This window comes from Microtus oregoni, unplaced genomic scaffold, assembly GCF_018167655.1.
Source record: "Microtus oregoni isolate MIOR12 unplaced genomic scaffold, Mior012 000001F_ref0000356, whole genome shotgun sequence".
Classification (NCBI taxonomy): domain Eukaryota; kingdom Metazoa; phylum Chordata; class Mammalia; order Rodentia; family Cricetidae; genus Microtus; species Microtus oregoni.
The window spans coordinates 91,626,333-91,645,114 of record NW_024543060.1 but is presented as its reverse complement, the minus strand read 5'-3'; the positions used below and the strand labels follow the sequence as shown (position 1 = coordinate 91,645,114).

The following is an 18,782-nucleotide window of genomic DNA, read 5'->3' as shown; positions in this document are numbered from 1 at the left end:
CCGAAAAAGCCGCTAAAGCACCGCTGTCCCAATCCTGTGAAAGCTTCGGTTTGAGGCCATATAGTAGGCTCAGGATCAAACTGAGCAGCTTTCCCCTGTAGTATCCTGGGCTCAACACACCTTTGTGGGGTGGGGTGGGGTGGGGTGGGGTGGGAGTCCCACCAGCTGAGTCGCAATATAATATGTACCTAACAAACCCTCATTGAAACAGCTTCCGGTTTCCCATGGCAAATTCTGGCTCAAGTCTACCTCGACTACCAGACTCGAGCGTGGGCAAACCGAAAGGCTCGGTTGGGCAGCGCCTGTGCACTTGGCTCTGACCCCGCCAGGCGCTAGGAGGGCGTGACGCTGCCCTCACGTCTCCTCCCCGTCCTTTGGCCTCCGAGAATCGCGCAACGACTCCCACGTATTCGGTTGGATTTCGGTCGAATCCTGATCGGCAAGGAACGCGAACCGGACCCCAAGGAGGCCCCGGGGCGGACGAAGCGGTGAGCCGAGGATGCGCGGGTTGGGATGCAGCCCGGAGGATGCGCGGGGAAGCCTGAGCTAACGCTGCCAGAGGGATCCGAAGCGGGCGGACGGGCGGGCGAGCCGGCGGCGGGAGGGTGGCCGCCGGGGCGCGGTCGCGGATCCGGGTAGCCGCCGGGCGGCCACATCAGCGGCGCTCGGAGGGCTCGGCCGGCTGCGCGCGTGCGCAGGGCGGGGCGGGGCGCGCGAGTGGCCGCGGGCGTCGGGCGGCTGTCATCGGTGGCGAGGAGGCGCGGCGGGTCCACGGGGCTGGGCCGGGAGGACTGACTCCGGGGGCGTCGCCGCGCTGAGGCTCGGTGCGGGCGGCCGAGGAGGGAGCCGTAGCTAGGTGTCCGAAGGGCGGCTGTGCTGCCTGCCGGGCGCTAGAGCCCAGGCCGGCGGGACCCGAGGCCGCCCCGATTCTCCCAACCCTGCTCGCCGCTGCCCTCGGGCTCCGCGCCCGGCTCCGCAGGCCGCGGTGACCGGTGGCGCGCGCCCAGGGATGGAGGAAGGTGAGCTCGGATGCAGATGCTGGGAGGCGGCTATGCTCACCCCTGGAGCCTGCGGCGGGGCTCCGCAGCGTCCCACCCCGTTCTTGGTTATACGAAAGTACAATACGTTTCAATTTGAGAAGCCTCGGGGTCCATTTATGGCGAGAGCCTGCATGTGTTACTTGCATTAGGTATATTACACCTATGTCTTCTTTTTTGTAAATGGGCATTTAGGTTGACCTATACATCAAGTGGCTTTTTCTAGATTTGCAAGTGCCACCACTATCCAGATTTTTTATTTTTATTTTTGTAATCTCCAAAAGAAACCCCGTACCTGTACCTGTTAGTTGCAATCCATACTCTCGCTATACCATTGGCAACCACTAGCCTTTCTGTTCCTATGCATTCACCCTTTGGGGACGCTAATGAAATCATACGGTATTTGTGGTTCCCCATCTCCTCCGTTTAAAGACAAGATTTTGGCTCTTCCCTTAAGGGGAGCAGTCTTGCTGTATAGTTCAGGCTAATCTGAATTTGCGGTCGTCTTGCCTCAACTTCCCAAGTGGTGAGATCACAGGCTTTTGCCACACCCAGCTAATGTGTATGTGTGTTTTGTCTGACTTCCTTCACTTAGCCTCATGTTTTCAAAGCTCGTTCATGTAGCTAGTGTGTGTGTGTCTGTTCTGTACTTTCTTGTAGTTGAATGAATATTTGGATGTGGTCACTACCAGTCCATTCACTAGTTAATGAAATTGCATGTTAAAACTTTTTTAGCCATTAGATATAATGCGGCTACAACATTTGTGGATGTGTGTTTTCAGTACCCCTGGATGCATACCTAGGCGTGGAGTTGCTCAGCGCTTAACTTTTTAAGGAAACTTTTAGGCTTTTATCAAAGCTGTTGCAGTGTTTTATACTCCCACCAAATACTGTGTGAGAGTTGCCATTGCCTTAAATTAACACTTGTCATTTTTGTTTATTTATTTTTTTTAGCCTCTGTAGTTGGTGTAATATCAGATTGTGGTTTTTTGGGTTTTTTTTTTTTTCAAGTTAGGCTTTCTCTGTAGCTTTGGAGCCTGTCCTGGAACTAGCTCTTAGAGACTGGGCTGGCCTTGAACTCTGCTTTTAAAGGCGTGCCACGACTGCCTGGATGTACCTCATTGTGGTTTTAATTTGCTTTTCTTACCAGGAATTAAAACTATTTTTACTCCAGACAGTGGTGGTACCCGCCTTTAATCCCAGCACTTGGGAGGCAGAGGCAGGCAGATCTCTGTGAGTTTGAGGCCAGCCTGGTCTATGGAGAGAGTTCCAGGACAGCCAGAGCTGTTACACAGAGAAACCCTGTCTCGAAAAAACGAAAAAAAGTCTTTCCTATGCTTACTGGCCAAGTGTGTATCTGTTTTGAAGAAATGTTTGATGAGATCCTTTGCCCCTAGTTTTGCTTTTTGTTCTTTTCTTTTTGTTGCCATGGTTGTGGCCAAGCCAGCCGCAATTAAATGTTTATTCATATATAGGAAAAAGTCTAGATTTTAGATTGGTACTGGTCAAACTTGTGTAAAAATCTACTAAGTGGTATGTGAATCTTTCAGAAAACGCTTTACCTGGTAATTCTTGGGCATTTTATTGTCCTTTTTTGTTTTTAGTTTTTGGCTTTCTTGAAAAAAGCCACAGGAGGTGTGGTACTGGGGTTCTGATGAGATTTTAATTGCTGTTTTCCTATATCCTGTGTTAATTTGAGAAAGTTTCACTTACTAACTACAAGTAATTTATGCTGAATAATGATCAAGTTATTCAAACAAAACTTCATGTGTGTCTCAGTCCAGTGAAATGTCTTTTTTCCACGTTCAGTCTGTATAGTTTCTTTTGCAATTATAATACATGTGAATGCTAGATAATTTGTTTGCTTTTCTTTTTTGGTTTTTTTTTTTTTTGGTTTTTTTTTGGTTTTTCGAGACAGGGTTTCTCTGTGGTTTTGGAGCCTGTCCTGGAACTAGCTCTGTAGACCAGGCTGGTTTCAAACTCAACAGAGATCCGCCTGCCTCTGTCTCCCGAGTGCTAGGATTAAAGGCGTGTGCCACCACCGCCCGACTTGTTTGCTTTTTTGAGGTAGAGTCTCTCTCATTCTGTTGAACAAGCTGGCCTTGAACATACAGCAATCCTCCTGCCTCTGCTTTCCAAGTGCTGGGATTCCAGGCGTGCACTGTCACACACCAGGTGAAACACACCGTGCCGGCCCGGAGGTTAAGAGCCACCTGGAACTGAAAGACCGTGCCTGTGCTTTCTGCATGGTCGATCCCTGAGTGTACAGATTCAGCCTCAGGTCTTCCTTTAAAAAATTCCTAAAAGAGATGACATTTCTCCAAACTCAAGTTCTTTTGTTTCCCAATTGCCGCTAAAGAAAAAAATTATTGAAACTTTCTGTAGGTGAAGAAGAAGTATATTCAAACCATTGTAGCCATGACAATGGGTTTGGCACTGAGGATTGGGATTAATCCTGAATGGGGTGTGGCTAAGCAGGAATTTGTAGGGAAAGAGCAGGGGCAGGGGCAGTGGATAGATTGGTAAGAGGAAGAGGGCCCAGCGAGGGGGACTCTGGGTAAGTCATCTTAAAGACAAGCCTGGGCTCTGGGACGCTGTGGTGAAGGATACTGTGGAGATGGACCCACCTCCATCTCGTACCTGGGGAGGGCTTTCTAATTAAACTGACTTGGCAAGGTTCTTTGCTAAGGACGAAATTTGTGAGCTGTCTGGGAGACTCAGGAAACTGAATAGTTTGGTTATGCAGGGATTCTGTTACTGCTGAAACAGATGCTACCCCATTTCAGGAACTTTCTAGAAAAGAAGGTTATAGATTTCTAAGGCGGAATAACGGAGAGCCACGGATGAGAAGGGCGTGAGGGACAGCCCGATCCTGTTCCTCAACCTATAACTTAGAGAGCAGATAATCTTTAACTGTTTTATGCTTCACTGCCTTTGGGAGGAACCAGCTGACAATGTCAATATGTAACCTCCATGTTTTCGCTTTGATTGACCTAACGAGCTTAACACTGGACGTATAAGCATCGATCTGTTATTGACTGTTCCCCACACGCCCAGTAGATGCTCCCCCCGCTGCTCCTTGCAGTTCCAATACCACTTGTTGAGAGAGGTTCTCCTTAGGCTGGGCATGGTGGTACATGCCTGTGACTTCAGCATTGGATCTCTGGTGAGTTTAAGGTCAGCCAGAGTTACCTAGTGAAACCTGTTACAAAGAAAACCCCCAAACCAAATTGTCTGGAAGTAGGTGGCAATGAAAACTGACAGGTTTGGGGGAATCGATCCCTGGTTGGTTTTGTTTTTGAGACAGGGTCTCTCTTATGTTACTCTGGCTATCTGGAACTGGGTGTGTAGACCAGGGCTCCTAGAACTCACTTTGTAGACCAGGCTGGCCTTGAACCCCCAAAGATTCACCTGCCTTCTTCCTAATGCTGGGATTAAAGGTACACACCACCACTTATACCTCAGCCCCCGGGAAATGATGGTCTGAGTTCACTTTTTATGTAGTGGACTTCTAGGGACCCTCTCATCTCTGTGAAATTACTGTAGTTAAGTTTATTTACCTTAAATATACATAAAAACGAATATAGATAATCTCTGTATACATGTATAATGTATGGTGTGTGTATAGATATGCATATAGGAATGGGTAGGATGGTCTATTTTGATTTTTAAATGTTTATATTTAAGAGTGTCTTGCTTGCAGGTGTGCATGCATCACACGCATGCCTGGTGCCTGCAGGGATGGATACCCTCGTGGTTGTGAGCAGCCACAAGGGTCCTCGGAAAGCTACTAACCACCAAGCCGTCTCTCTGGCTCCGTCTATTTTAATTTTAATGTGGGTGGATTTAGTCACATTCCTTTCTTCATGACCAGGTACTAAGGAAATAGGAACTTTGAGTTAAGGAGGGACAGAAGACTGTCATAGCCAGGCATGGAAAGCAGAGGCAGGAGGATCGCTCTGAATTTGAGGTCAGCCTGGTCTGTGTAGTGAGTTCAAGGATAGCCGGGCTATGTTAGAGAGATCCTGTCTCAAACAAGAAACAAGAAACAAAGAAAAGAAAATTAAAATTAGAGAAATAATGTTCTAGAGACTTGGATAAAACCTGCTGTATTTCAGGAATCATAGTTTGGAAGACGAAGAGAAAAGCAGGAATGAGTGGAAGATAAGATTGTAGTGACTCCAAAAAATTGTCCAGGTAGAGAAGTGGGAGGCCCTTCTTTCCTAATTCAGTTCTCGTTCTTTCTCCCAAGGGCTAGTCACTATTTTACTCTTTTCAATATATATTCTTTTTTTTTTTTTTTTTTTGGTTTTTCGAGACAGGGTTTCTCTGTGGTTTTGGAGCCTGTCCTGGAACTAGCTCTTGTAGACCAGGCTGATCTCGAACTCACAGAGATCCGCCTGCCTCTGCCTCCCAAGTGCTGGGATTAAAGGCGTGCGCCACCACCGCCCAGCTTTTAATATATATTCTTAAAGACTTATTTTTGACTAGGCTCAGAAATAGAAGATCCCAGTGAGACAGCCTATGTCTCCTGGTAATCTGTTCCTGGTGTTCGTTCTTATTCTGTCTCTGTCTCTGTCTCTGTCTCTGTCTCTGTCTCTCTCTTAATATAGGTTTTCTCTATGTAGCCCTGGCTGTCTTAGAACTCACTCTGTAGACCAGGCTGACCTCAAACTCACAGAGATCCACCTGCCTCTGCCCCCTGAGTGTGGTGGTATTAAAGCCGTACGCCGCCACTGCCTGGCTTTCCTTCATTCTCTTGGCCATAGTTTAGTGTATTCTTCAGCCTCCTCCTTGTTTTTCTCAGTGTGTTGTTTCTCCAGAGCAATATGTAAGTGTTTGTGTTGCAGGATACTGGAAGAAACAGAACCCCGAATCTTGGGTGCTGTGATCTAGGCTTCTTACTTTCTTTATTTAAGGGCTTCCTGACAACATATTGGCAGACATCTTCAGAGAGACAAAAAGACTTAGATCTTGCTGGCTCTTCTGAGACCCAACATAGAGGCGAAGTCCAGGAATATTCTTCTCTTCTTGCAATAACCAAGTTGAGAGTACTTACTTAGCTTGTCATCCACAATGCATCCTGGAATCCACTGTGCTTCCTCTCTTCAGTTCTCTTTGGTCTATAACAAGAACGCCCCCACTGAACAGCAGGTGCCCTCTACCATAGGTTGAGACACTTTGCTCAATGGGAAAACCTCATCTGTCGTTCCTGCCGCCGATACGGACCATATACCCCTAACACTCTTCCTAGCTATCCACCGCGACTTCTGTGGGTGCACGCTTCTCTCATAAAATGTACAAAGTTTGCGTTTCCTCACCCAACTCAGTGGGTTTCTAACGATTTTGTGGTTGGGAAGGAGGTAGGCATCTCAGTCAAGACGTGGGTGACTGCCTAGGAGGTGCCACGAGAAAGAGACTTCTTTGTGAGACAGCCTCTGTCTTCCTAGTGCCAGGACTAAGGGTGTGTGTGGCTGCGCAGAGTTTAGGCCTTCTTTCTCTCACTTCACTTCTTCACAGCGAGTTCTCCTAAGACCCGCAGTAAGTCTTGGGTTGCTGTCCTTCACAGTGGGGTTTTTCAGTATGCAACTTAGCCCTCTCTCTCGAGAACCTAGTGAAGTGGAGGTCAGGCCTGAGAGTGTGAAGCAGTGGTAATGTGTTTGCCCAGCTTGGAGGCGCAGGTCCCAGCACCTGGGATTGACCCCAGCTCTCCAGCAGCAGCACAAGCTGAGATCGAGCAGGGTATGGTGGAGATGCCTGCAGGTCCAGCTGCTCTGGAGGCTGAGGCTTAAGGTTCCTCAGTTCACCATCCCATCCAGGGAGAACAACTGAGATTGGGCTCAAGGAGTCAGATGAGACTTAAAATATGATAAAATATTTTAAGATTCATTTCTGGTAAAGCCAGACTAGAGAACTAAGCTTAAATCCACCCTTGGTTTCTTCTTCCTTTTTTTTTTTTTATTTTTGGTGTATATGTGTGTGTGGTTTGAGCATGTGCCGGTGTGGTTGTACAACAGGTGTCTTGCTCTGTTACTCGTTACCTTATATCCCTTGAGAGAGGGTCTCTCATTGAACCCCGGCATCAGCCAACTGAAGTGTTAGTCTAAATAATCTTAATCAATAAAGAATCAGGAGTCAAATATTGGGGGATAAACCTGGAAGGTCAGAGAACCAGAGGGGCAGCCACCAGTTGCTCCCTTCCTCTCTTGTTCCTCGATTCAAAAAAATGGCTGAGATCTTGTTTCCACCCCACCTTCTCACCTGTCTCCACTTCCCAAGTGCTGGGTTTAAGGTGTGCACCACCACCGTCTGGCTTCTGTAGCTAACTAGTGGCAAGCTCTGCCCTCTGATCTGCAGGCAAACTTTATTTGTCAGAACATAAAAAAATATCACACAATAGCCGGCAGGTAGCAAGCCCCGGCCATCATCCTCTCCTGTCTTCCACAGGGCTGGGGTTACAGGGACAGATGCGGCCACATCCGGCTTTTTGATGTGGGTGCCTGGTATTCAAACTCAGGGCCTCACACTTGTGTAAGAAATGAGTCCTCTTGCTCAGGGAGCTATTTCTCCAGCGCTGGGTCACATCTACTTACTCAGATGAAATTGTAGTGCCTGAAAAACTCCAGGAAGGAAAGCCCTGGGCTCTCCTGAGCTGAACTGATGGGTGGGAAGGAGGGGGAGGCAGGCAGACATCCCTCTCTGAGTTTGAGGCCAGCCAGCCAGTACAGGTTCCAGGCCAGTCAGGGCTACACTGACATTCTGTCTCCGTAAGTATGTAAAGCAGAAAACAAGACTAAGGTGTACACAGACACCACCAGACCCTAAGGGTTAAGGGGTGTTATGGGGGTTCAGTTAGCCTTCTGGAGGAATTCGGGTTTATCTTCGAGGAAATAGGATGGCACTGAATCTAATCAGGACCTGGCTGATGAGATTCCTGTCCAAAGATCTCTTTAGGTCCTTTGTCTTCCTCAACTCACCCGTCCACCTCCGATTTCTGGCTGGTGATCCAGGTCTTCCAGAATCCAGTTCCTATTGTTTTTGCCTCTGGAGCCCGTTTCATAAAGTTCCTGGTTTGCCTTCCCCTCTCTGATGCAAGATGGGGGAGGTCTGAGCACAGACTCACTTCTGCCTTCTCAGATGGCATCTGGTAACCAGTATAATGCCTGGCGCACAGTAGGGGCTGAACACTCATTTGTAAGTAGTCAGTGCCTGGCTCACAGTAGGGGCTGAACACATGTTTGTAAGTAGTCAGTGCCTGGCTCACAGTAGGGGCTGAGCACACGTTTGTAAGCAGTCAGTGCCTGGCGCACAGTAGGGACTGAGCACACGTTCAGTGCCTGGTGCACATGCTCACTGGGTTTCGTGTTAGACATTTATTACCCTCTTATGTGAAATATGCACAGTGAGCCTACTATGCTGGCTCATCTCTGTAAGTCCAGCACTTGGAGAGACTGAGGCAGGAGGCTTGTCATGAGTTTGAGGGCAGCCTGGGCTACAGAGCAAGACCTTTTCTCAAAAACAAACAAAACAAAGAGGGCCAGGAGATATCTCAACAACAGGTAAATTCCTTTACCACGATCTGACAACCTGAGTTAGATCCCCAGAACCCAACAGTGGCTAGAGAGAACCAACCCCTTGAAAGTAGCTCCCTGACCGCCACACACGTGATGTGATACACACGCATTCAGAGACATACATGCACATACACAGATATAAATATCAAAAAATAAAAATAAAAAAGCCATGGTACCAAAATGTGGCGTCACAGACCTATAATGCTGGCACAGAAGGCAGAGGAAGTAGAATTGCTCCAAACTCCAGGTTGGCCTTGTGTTCTCAGGAAGTTCCGAGCTAGCCTGGGCTACATGCTAAGATGCTGTCTCAAACAAACAAACAAATGTAAAGCAACAACAACAAAAGACATTTCCTAGTAGCAGGAACGGCTTTACTGTTTCTGGTTAGACTGTCTTGGACAAAATGGTTTTATTAGACTTTTTTTCTCTCAGATGAAATGCTAGGGTTAGAGCTGAATTCACTTCTTTAAAAGAACCAAAGTTTTCTCTTACAGTAAAACACAAGTAGAGAGAATGGGGGAAGGTGCTGGGTATGGCGAGCTCTCAGGCAGGCCCAGCCTTTGGAAGCAGGCAGAGCAGGAGTTCAGGCCAGCCTGGTAGACCCCAGAGCCTGTCTCAACACAACAGCAGCAATAGCAGACAATAATAAAAGCAGTAAGTCTGGATTTTTGCTTAGAGTGGGAAGACTGGAACAGGTTGCTGGCAGGAGCAGGCATTCTGAGTACTAACAAAAGCAGCTTTGTATAGAAGCTGGGGACAGAGAGTGAGGTGGGTTAAAGTGTATCAATCACCACAGTCAACCGAAGGGGTTTCCTTCTCACGGGTAGTGAAATGAGGGCGTTCATATGCCCCGCAGAACGTGTTGGGAAGAATCGGATGACATCAGTTTCTTCCCAGAGAACGTTTCTGCGGTCACAGGACTGTGACATCACAGAACTGGAGCGAGAAACCGTGCGGGAAGGAAGATTCCTTTGCTGTCTGGTCTGGGAACTGGGAAGAAGTTCTGAAGGCTTCATAAGAAGTAGAGAGATTTCAGTTCACACTCGGTATCGGTAGATTTTCGAGGCGTTGAAAGTTGGCCAGTTTTGTAAGTAAGTTTGATGGAGATATATTTCAGACTGTGCAGTCAGAATCAAACTTTCATAATATGCAAATGGCTTTAAAATAGTCATTGAACTAAATTGAAATGGTTAACATGTATGGATTTTGTTTTTGTTTTCTGAGACTGGGTTTCTCTGTAGCTTTGGAGCCTGTCCTGGAACTAACTCTTGTAGACCAGGCTGGCCTCGAACTCACAGAGATCCACCTTACTCTGCCTCCTGAGTGCTGGGATTAAAGGCGTGTGCCACCACCGACTAGCACATGTATAGATTTTTAATTGTGCTTATCTACGTGCGTATGCGCGTGTGTGTGGTGTGTGTAGTGTGTGTCTCCCCTGGGCACAAGTGGAGGAGCTGAGGACAACGTGCAGGAGTTGGTCCTCGCTTTACACCTTGTGGGCCTTGGCAGCCAGACTCAGTTCTTCGGGCACGGTGGCAAACGCCCTTACCCGCCGAGCCATCGCACTGGCCCGTGTAATTATCCTACAGCAATTCCAGACGTTGGAAAGTACTGTGCACAAACTTGCTCATTTTCTCTGCAGTGTAATTTAGTCAGGAGAGTCGGCTCCAGGGAAATGATTCATTCCAACGGGCCGGCCTTTGAAGGGGTTTGGACTGCTCCCCCTCCCCCATGGGTAAATGTTCTGAGCACTTAGATGTCGCCATGTTTTCCTTCTGGCTGGGAATTCCAGGTCATCTCTTGGTGGTGATGACCACTTAATGTTTGGTCCTGGGAACCTGTGACTTAGACCTCTCCATTCCCTGTGAGTGTCTGTCTGTCTGTCTGCCACTGTATCCCCCTTTCTCCTAGTCCTCCTCCTCACCCCCCCCCCCCCCCCCGTTTCTTTGTGTCTTACCTGTTCCTTGAAGCTTTTAGTCTGTTTGGTGGGCACATGTGGTCAAGTCCCGGGGAATACATGGAATCTTGTATCCAAAGCTCATAGACTGGGAAAGAGCTGAGCTAACGGGTGTGGGGAGCAGGTACTGTAGTCTGCCTGCTGTGGCATGCACATCTGGGTTGTCAGGAAACATTCCTTCACTTATTGCTTAGTAGGAGATAATACCAAGGGAGTTCACCTAGGAACCCTTGGCCTATCTATCTGCTGGCTACAGGACCCGGAACACCTGTACCGGCTTCCATGCCACCAGCTGACTGGTCAGAAAGCCCCAAATAGTCCACCGCCCTTACCTTACTAACCTGTTAACTATGGGAATATTACTTCGACCCTTGTGACTCAATTTCCCAAGTGTAAATTATGAATATATAGCAAGAGAATTTTGAGGCCAGCCTGGGAAATTTCCAAGATAGCCTGAGCTACACAGCAGGACCCTGTCTTAAAAGCATTTTTATAGTAATTTTAAAAATTATTCAAAAACTAAGTTAGAGATCTCTGTTGTGTAGCTTTCCTCCATTAGTGATATTTCCTTTCTAGAGCCCTGTGCACGCCGGGCGGTGGTGGTGCACGCCTTTAATCCCAGCACTCGGGAGGCAGAGGCAGGCGGATCTCTGTGAGTTCGAGACCAGCCTGGTCTACAAGAGCTAGTTCCAGGACAGGCTCCAAAACCACAGAGAAACCCTGTCTCGAAAAACCACAAAAAAATAAAATAAAATAAAATAAAATAAAATAAAATAAAATAAAATAAAACAGAGCCCTGTGCAGTGTAACTTCCAACCAGGGTAACTGAGGGGGAGAGCATGTGCTTTGTGTGTTCCTGTGTACACATCTCCAAACACTCAGCCAGTCTAAAAGACCGTTCTGGGTTCCTCAATGGCTCACATTGTTCAGTAGCTCCCCCACCTCCAGGTTTTTTTGTTTGTTTTTTTTAAGGCAGGGTTTGAATCCAGGACATGCTAGGCAAGTACTACATCCCCATTTTGTTTTTAGACACGTCTGGTCGGTCATGTTTCACAAGGTGACCGGAACTCGTACCCAGCCTGGGCTACCCACAAATTCGTGACCCTCCTGACTCGAACTGCTGGGTGCTGGGTGGTTCCAGGCTTGGGACTCAGTCCCAGTCAGAGCTGTACCTCCTGTCTCGCTTACAAACATGTTCTGGTAAAGGATGGTCTGCATTCCCCGGATCTGCTCTCGTTTCTGCAATCTCTGGGCCTGAGAGCAGGGTGCCAAGGGTAACGGTTGTCTCCGCAGAGTCCACTCCCCCAGGAACAGTTTTCTTTTTCTGTAACTCTTTGCATCGCAGATAATCCGCGTGACAAAACGGGAAGACAGTGAAGAGTGCTAGGCTGTAGACTCGGGAGTAGATGTTTTAATATGTTCTTTGGCAGTTTCATACATGTATATACTGCTTCACGGTTGTTCTCACTCTCTCTCGGCCCCCTCCTTTCCCTGTCCACCTGGCCTCTTCCTTCCTAATCCTTTTCCTGCATTCATGTCTTTGTGTTTTGTCTGTGTCTCTCAGGGTTTGTCCAGGTGGGTCTGTGTGGCCATGGGACTGGAAATATCCCTTGGAGCTAAGGTGGGGGAGTTTGACAGTGAATGGGTACACAATCTAAGATGGTGGCTCCTCCTCCCAGAGCCTGTCCATCAGTAATAGCCCCTCCCCCGCCTTCGACTGACTGTTGAGCCTGTCCTGTGCAGGCCCCGTTGTAAGGGAATGGTCTTACCTTCCATGTAGAGTTATACTGGGAACCCTTCCACCAAGGGTGCCGTATTTTTGTTTTCCTTGGCTTGTTTTGTTTTTATCTGTTTTCAACTGATAGGTAACTAAGAAATACTCAGCCTTGACCAAAGGTAGAGAAGAGATTTGATTGCCAGAGTGAAGATAAGAAACGCCAGGTCATTATTTCAATTTGATGCCAAGATAATTGAGTAACCAGACACCGGCTCCCTGTAATTGGCCTAATCAGCATGTAGATGTTCTAGTGAGTTTGAGCACTTGAGCTGGTGGCGGAGGGAAGGAAGGCATAGCTGCTGGGGTGGTGTGAGGTCTGGTCTCATTTCCCCCCCTCGGGGTGCCACTATGAAAGTGTCCCCGCTTGGGAAGGTGATGTTACTTGTCTGAGTTAGACCTGCCTCAGGGTAGGAGCCGTCCCATGTCCCTCACTCCACTACCTAAGGAGGTGAGGTACTTCCGCACAGGGGGCTTGATCCCGTGGGAATCCTGCTTGTGTAGGATGGAAAATGAGAAGGGGCTCTCGGTGGGCTAGAAGTGCTGAGTAGGTGTTTGAACTACAAAGTGGCAGGCATGATTGTATTTATTTTTTTCAGCTAGCCTAGATAACACTGGAATTCATCTAGACACTTTCAGACAGGTATCTGTGACTCTCTATGGAACATTTTAAATCTTAAAATAGAGGATAAAAGCTTTACATGGAGCAAGTAATTTTTTCATAGACAGCTTCGTTTCTCATTTAAACTTTGTTATGTTGACTTTGTGTTCTCTCTCTCTCTTTCTCTCTCTCTTTCTCTCTGTCTCTCTGTCTCTGTCTCTCTTTCTCTCTCTCCCCCATTCTGTACTTTGACTTTTTGGCATCTTTTCTGTTCTTGGCCATTCAGGAAGCTTTTATTCTACCTCTCAGTTGAATTATACAATGAGTCAGTGCAGGTTTTAAGTTGGTTTCAGAAGTGGGTTTGCGCTGAATAAATATGAATGTGTGGGAGGGGGTTGGTATGTGATAAAGGCATATTAAGTGTGTGTTGGTATGGGTTACCAGTAACAACCGATTCTTACCGGACACTGGTGAACTGCTGTCTCTTAGTTTCTACCCATGTCTGCTCAGGGCTCTAAGAGCTGGAGAGATGGCGAGGAAATATGAGTCATGTTATTCTTAGGTATGCCATCTTGGCACCTTATAAGAACTATTGATTTTAAGTTTTTTTTAAGTCAGTTTCACAGATGTATACAATACATACTATTGTTATTTATATTTGAGCCATTATCTGAACTGTAGCTCAGGTTGACTTGGAACTCATTTCTGTGGCCCAGACTGACCTCAAGCTTTTGGGCGATCTACTTGAGTACTGGGATTACAGGTGTAAGCCATCACACTTGGCTAAATGTTAGTTTTCAAAAAGTAGTATAGCTGGCCGAGGGAGCCAGAGGCAAGTGGATCTCTGTGAGTTCCAGGCCAACCAGGGCTAGATAGTGAGATCCCCATCTCAAAAATCAAAACAGGGCTGCAGAAGACTCGGTTGTTAAGAGTGGGTGCTCCCTCCCAGAAGATCAGCTTTGGTTCCCATAACATACTTTGGGGGCTGGAGAGATGGCTCAGAGGTTAAGAACACTGGCTGCTCTTCCAGAGGTCCTGTGTTCAATTCCCAGCAACCACATGGTGGCTCATAACCATCTATAATGAGATCTGGTCCCTCTACTGGCCTGCAGGCATACATGCAGGCAGAACACTGTGTAAGTAATAAATAAATTGTAAAAAAGAAAGAAACTCTTAAGAACCCACATTGGATGGCTCGCAGGAGCTTATAATTCCTGATATCCTCTTCTGGTCTCTGTGGCACCCACACATCTAAAACACACACTCACACAGACACAAATACACATTTGAAAGGAAAGGAACAAAGGAAGGAAGAAAGAGAAAAAGAAGAAAGAAATCTAAAAGAAGAACAAAATGCAAACCAGCACCCAGCTACCCTAGGTTTCAGTAGCAAAACCTTGTATGTGGTTTCTAAGTAAAGTTTACTGTGTGTTTGTATGAGGTTCTAAGTGTGTAATAGTCTCTGAAACTGCAAGTAATTAGTGAACTTTACATGTCAGTTGCAAGAGTGGTTTTTTGGGGGCAGTTTTACAGAATACATGTAAGATATATCCTATGGTTGTTTAAAAAGCAGTTCTCCAACTGCAAAACAGTTCTGCGATTCAGCTTCTGTTCTGTTACAAGCCTTGTTCCGGATAGTGTGTGAATCCTCATGACTGCTTGCTCATTTCTCTCTCTTTGGCGTTTTTAAGAGATGATTTGCCTATTTTTAATTTGTGTGCTTTGGTGTTTTGCATGCTTGTCAGAGTGATGGTGTCTGATGCCCTGCGGCTGGTGACAGACAGCTGTGAGCTGCCATGTGGGTGCTGAGAATTGAACCTGGCTCCTCTGGAAGAGCAGACAGTGCTCTTAACTGCTGAGCCACCTCTCCAACCCTCTTCATTTTGAGACAGGGTCTCCCTGTGTCATCCCAGCTGTCCTGGAACTCACTTTGTAGATCATGCTGGTCTTGAATTCACAGAAATCTGTCTCTCCCGCCCTAGTGCGAGGGTTAAAGGCTGTTGTCCACTACACCCAGTCCTGCTTCTTTTATTAAAAACCCGCTTATATATAATTTAGATGATTCTTCACATTTGAGTTGGTTGTTTTGATGGGGCTAGATATAATCTAGCAGAGGGTGCTTGGTGGAGTGCTAATCACTCAGTCCTTCTCATTCTGGACACAGATGTATTTATCCTGTCAACATTTTCTTAGTAAATATGAGGTGGTTTAAGAGTTGATTGTGGGGGGCTGGAGAGATGGCTCAGTGGTTAAGAGCATTGCCTGCTCTTCCAAAGGTCCTGAGTTCAATTCCCGGCAACCACATGGTGGCTCACGGCCATCTGTGGTGGGGTCTGGTGCCCTCTTCTGGCCTGCAGGCATATACACAGACAGAATATTGTATACATAATAAATAAATATTAAAAAAAAAGATCCTGTCTCCAAAACAAAACAAAGCTCTCTAAATTTAATAATTCAAAATTAAAAAAAAAGAGTTGATTGTGTTAGTTGATCTGTTGACTTCATTTATTTATTTTTGAGCTAGGGTTTTATAAGAAGCTTGAAGTTTAGGCTTGAAGTTTTAATCCTCTCCCTCCACCCGATACCGGGATTTCAGGCCCACCTGTCATCACCCCTCCCATCCTTTAAGAGGGGGAGTTTGCTATTTTGCCCATGATGGCCTTGAACTCTGGTCTGTCTCCACCAGAGTAACAGACCACAGGTGCACATCCTCAGCTTTCAACATGCTTCGATGTATCCGTGCTCCAAGTTCTAAGTATATGTACTTTTTATATTTTTGGTTTTGAGCCTTGCGTTTAATGGCTGAGCCATCTTTTCTTTTTAAAAAGTCTCTCTCTCTCTCTCTCTCTGTGTGTGTGTGTGAGGGGGAGAGAGACAGAGAGACAGAGACAGAGAATGAGATTATGATCCTGAGAATCAAATTAGCTTCTCTGAGTCTCTGCATTCGAAAATTTCTATGAGATGTAGTAAAGATTTAGCAGAAGAAGACTTTGTTGTCCCCACTGTTATTTCTTTGGACTTCAACACAGTTTTTACAAAGGTTTAGCTTGCCTTCCAGCTATGTCGAGCTTAAGGGCTGCAGACTTTGATGCTGTTTGACGATAGTCTGCCAGCATTGGCTGGCTGTTGAGTAGTGGCTGACTCAGTGCCTGAACCTCGTCAGGCTTCTGTCTGTGCAGTATCCAGAGTGCCAGAGTATTGTATGGTGGCCAGTTGCCCTTTCACTCCAAATTACCTAAGTCAAGCTTGTCAGTTCTTGGATGCAGTTTCGGTGGAAAGGTTCCAATTGACGCTAACGAAGTCAAGATTTTTCTTAGATGCCAGCTCTGTGTACTGTAGTGGCATTTCAATTGTATTTTAATGAATAAAGCTCACCTGGGGATCGAGAAAGTAAAACAGCCCCACTGGCCAGCTTTTTAGAGTGTGTGTGTGTGTGTGTGTGTGTGTGTGTGTTTGTGTGTTTGTGGGTACATGGGTACCCTGTGTGGGCATGTAAGTGCGGATGCCCATGGGGGCTGGAAGCTAGAGGCCATTGTGTTCTCCCGAAGCTGTTATTACAGGCGGTTTGAGCTGCTTGATGTGGGCGTTGAGCAGAACACAGTTTTTATTGCACTCTAGAGGTAAACTTATATAAAGTTTATATATAAACTTACTATAAAATCAGGCAGGACAGTGTTTGGGGGAATATTAATTCTTATATTTCTGAGTACTTGTAAATCAGCTTAATAAAATAATGATAGGGTAAAGTATATAAATTACTGTAGCTTTGTTTTTCACCTGTATTCATAGGGTAGCTGCTGACTCCGCCCCTCATTCTTTACACTTTTGCCTGGGAATAGATTTTTTTCTTGAGATGCAACAGCAAAAGAAAGTCATATATCTGCCCCATCGTTGTACATTTCTAACATGCCCCATCTGAGACAACAGGAATAGCACATTTGGAATGGCAGAGAAAGCCTTCACGCTGCCATGATGTTTGTTTTCCTACAGTTTCGGGGATCAGACCAAAGACCTTGTGCATGGTAGGCAAGCGCTCTACCACTGAGCTACACTCCACCCATTTCTTAAGACATCTTGCTAAATTGCCCAACCTTAGTCTTGAACCATTAGTACTCTTGTGTTGTATGATGTTTTACTCTTTTTTTTTTAAATTTATTTATTACGTATACAGTGTTCTGCCTGCTGCATGTTTTGCCCGCAGGCCAGAAGAGGGCACGAGATCTCATTGTGAGCCACCATGTGGTTGCTGCGAATAGAACTCAGGACCTCTGGAAGAACAGCCAGTGCTCTTAACCTCTGAGCCATCTCTCCAGCCCGATGTTTTACTCTTTTGGCTTTTGGGGTACCCAGCTCCCAAATAAATCACATACACGGAGGCTTATTCTTAGGAGTGCCCCGCCTTAGATTGGCTTGTTTCTTGCCAGGTTTACTTAAGTTATCCTGTTTACCTTTTCCCTCTGGGTTTTTAATCTTTCTTATTTCTGTATTTCTTACTTTCCTTCTTACTCCATGGCTGATTGAGTGGCTAGTCCCTGATCTTCTTTGTCTCCCCCCTCCTCCTCTCTCCTTTTATCCTCTCTGCCTGCCAGCCCCTCCTAGCCTTGTCCCTGCCTCATTATTGGTCGTTCAGCTCTTTATTAGGACCATCCGGTGTTTTAGACAAGTAAGGAATCACGGCTTCACAGAGATAAACAAAGCCAGCTTACACAAAAGTAATACACCTAAAAATAATTTTCCCAACACTCTTGCCTCACCTCTTTAGTGCCTTGGATTACAGGTGTGGACTACCATACCCGTTCACAGGAAGTTCAAGTTGCCTTCTGTCTCATAATTGCCAGTGGGAGACTAAATGGATAGTTTTAACTATTACAAGTTTAAAAAAAATTGTATCCAGGCATAGTGGCATATGTCTTTAATCCTAGCACTCAGAAGGCAGAGGGAATCAGATTTATCTTTGTGAGTTTGAGGCCAGCCTGGTCTACAGAGTGAATTCCAGGACAGCCCAGGACAGCCAAGACACCCTGTCTTGAACCTCTCCCCCCAAAAAGTAAATATAAATGGGGCCCTCTGTGATAATGTTCACCTGTAATCCCAGTTTGGGAGGCAGAGGCAGGACAATTGCTGCAAGTTTAAAGTCAGCCTGGTCTATATGAAGAGTTCCAGGCCTGCCAGGGCTGTATAATGAGATACTGTTTGAAAAAGGAAAAACAAATAAAAATTATAAATAGTAAGTATGATATGGCTATTTTTCACTATCAGCTTTGCTTGGATTTGTAATCACCATGGAGACACATCTTGGGGTGTGGCTATGAAGACTTTTCCAGAAATGTTTAACTGAAGAGAGAAGATAAACCCAGCACATGGGGGCAGACTTTTGTGGATTGGGTCAAATTTAGTGAAAAAGGAAATCAGGCTGAGCACTAACTAGCACAATGTCTGCTTCCTGGCTGTGGCTCCATGCGAGCACGCACCTCAACTCCCGCCACTGTAGTGTGAGCACGTGCCTCAGCTCCCGCCACTGTAGTGCGAGCACGCGCCTCAGCTCCTGCCACTGCCACCGCGTCGCCCCCAGACTGTGACAGACAAGCCCTTCCTCGCTTGAGCTGCTTCAGTCACGTGTGGAGGACCATGCTAACTGTTTTTTGGTCACTGTAATGTTTGCTGTTCTCTCCTCCCTGTGCACTAACCCGGGGGGGGGGGACTTTCTTGAAGCGGCATATTTTAGTAGGGTCTTTGAGGCAAAAGTTCTGGGTGTGGGGGGCTGTATGGTAGAAAGTACAGAAGGAGGGAACTTGTAAAGGGGATTGGATTGCAGGAGTCTGGGAATACAGTTCACCTG

General features: G+C 46.6%; 1 protein-coding gene across 2 annotated transcripts in view; it reads left to right on the top strand.

Moving 5' to 3' along the window:
* Positions 1-219: 219 nt before the first annotated feature.
* Positions 220-18,782, top strand: part of Slc41a2 (solute carrier family 41 member 2) — a 76,110-nt gene continuing 57,547 nt past the window's right edge. The window contains exon 1 of one of the 2 annotated variants that reach the window (XM_041665105.1): positions 220-488. The gene's annotated coding sequence lies outside the window, so the exon portion shown is untranslated. Of the gene's footprint in view, positions 489-591; positions 1,020-18,782 lie in introns of those variants that run through there. The other variant, XM_041665113.1, reaches the window with a different exon arrangement.